Here is a 1998-nt window from a genome sequence, read left to right as displayed (position 1 = left end):
TTTCTGAACTGGCTAATGCTCTTGCAGTCATGTTTGTCAATCCAAACAAATCTGAAGAACCCTATCTCCTTATATCTGTGCTTTGAGATCTTCTGGGGAAGCCTTTCGTTCTGTCCTGCCACCTTCACAAGCTCATCTGATGTGAACATGGAGAGGGCCTTCTCGGTGGCTGCTCCCAGGCTCTGGACTCCCCTCCAAGGACTTTATCACACAGTGGAAAACCAAAGCTTTAAAAAGCCATTTCCCAGAGACAGTCACACAATCGCGGCCAAAAAGATTTCTTCACACATCACGCTTAGAGAGGACTTATTCTGGGAAGACCTAGCAATGCTCCTGCAACAAATCATCCATGGGATTTTCCCATGAATGATTTGTTGCTGGAGCATTCCTGGTTCTTCTTGGGATAAGTCCTCTCAAAGCGCAACATTGTGAGGAAAGCTTTGCCGTGACCACACAAATATTCTGGGAAAATGGCTTTTTAAACTCCAGATTTTCCCCATGAGATAAAGTCCCTAGAGGGGTTAGACTGGACTCTCTTTGCCATCCTTTTATAGGCAGAGACAGATCTTTTTGTCTTAGAGTTGACTGGTTATGGGCAAAGAACCATTTTAAAATTTGAGTTAAAGCCTGAAACTTATTTATTAAACATGTTAGACAAAATAAATCCTCAAGTTGAAAGGAAGCATGAAAAAGTTCTCCTATGTATGATCACAGCAGCGAGGTTGTCATTGGCGGAAAAATGGAAAAAGAAATACCTACTATAGATGAATGGCTACTTAGGTTTAATGGTATGGAAGAGATGGACTGATTAACAGTGTTATTAAACCAAGGGGACACTGATAAGGCAAATGAAGAGTGGTCCCCAATCCATATATACTGTAAAAAAATGGTAATATTGGTATAAAAAGGATAGAAATGAGAGATACAAAATTGCAATTAATAAGACTTTAAAATAACAATTACAGGGTTAAAAACTAAGCATTTATTATTGCAGGATGTAATGAATTGTATTTAATTCTGTGATATGATGATAATAATAGTTGTATTTTTATGTTTTAATAAAAACTTTTATAAAAAAAAGGGCAAATGGCCATTCATGTGCTGTATTGTTTATAGTTGGAATAGCTATGCTTTTAAATGCATTAATAGCGCATCTATATTTTTTAGTTTTGTATTATGTAAACTATACATCACTCTGTAAGTATATGAGCATTGGATACGACTCTGGAGACCAAGGTTTAAATCCCAGCTGGGCCACGTAAACCCACTGGTAGACCTTGGGCAAGTCAACTCTCTCAGCCTCAGAGGATGGCAATGGCAAAACCCCTCTGAAGAAACCTGCCAAGAAAACCCTATGACAGGATCACCTTAGGGTCGCCATAAGTCAGAAACGACTCGAAGGCACACAACAACATTGAATAGTTGTATATTTAAAAGGCCTTTTATTTTCACAGGTAGTCATGATTACATTATACCAGTTGAAGCAAACAAATGTATATTACTCCCTGTCCAGAAAAAAAAAGCAGGGCAATTAGAATTTAACACAGAATTAGATGAGGTATGAATATTAAAAAAATTAAATATCACCATAAGTAAAAAATGGCTCGAAGGCACACAACAACAAGGACAACAACAACAGCCCTTGGTTTACTCCGCACAAAGTTTTTAGACTAAAAAACACTGTAGAACTAATACAGTTTGACACCATTTCAACTGCCGTGCCTCCATCCTACGGAATCCAGGGATCTGTAGTTTTGGTGAGGCACCAGAACTCTTTGGCAGAGAAAGCCAAAGGCATTGCAAGAACTACAAATCCCAGGATTCCATAGGATGGCATTACAGCAGTTAAAAGTGGTCTATTTATCCCCAGGATTCCATAGGATAGCATTATAGAACTTATAAGTGGTCTATGTATCCCAGGATTCCATAGGATAGCATTACAGTCCTTTAAAAGTGGTCTATGTATCCCAGGATTCCATAGGATAGCATTACAACCCT

The 1998-nt window shown here is 38.5% G+C and overlaps 1 protein-coding gene across 1 annotated transcript in view; it reads left to right on the top strand.

Annotated features, from left to right (window-relative positions):
- LOC121920651 (leucyl-cystinyl aminopeptidase-like) overlaps nt 1-1998 on the top strand; it is a 409227-nt gene that overhangs the window by 172596 nt on the left and 234633 nt on the right. The window lies entirely within an intron of this gene.

The sequence above is a fragment of the Sceloporus undulatus genome, chromosome 2 (assembly GCF_019175285.1).
Source record: "Sceloporus undulatus isolate JIND9_A2432 ecotype Alabama chromosome 2, SceUnd_v1.1, whole genome shotgun sequence".
NCBI lineage: Eukaryota > Metazoa > Chordata > Lepidosauria > Squamata > Phrynosomatidae > Sceloporus > Sceloporus undulatus.
Note: the sequence above shows the minus strand (reverse complement) of the source record. Positions and strands in the feature narration are given on the sequence as shown.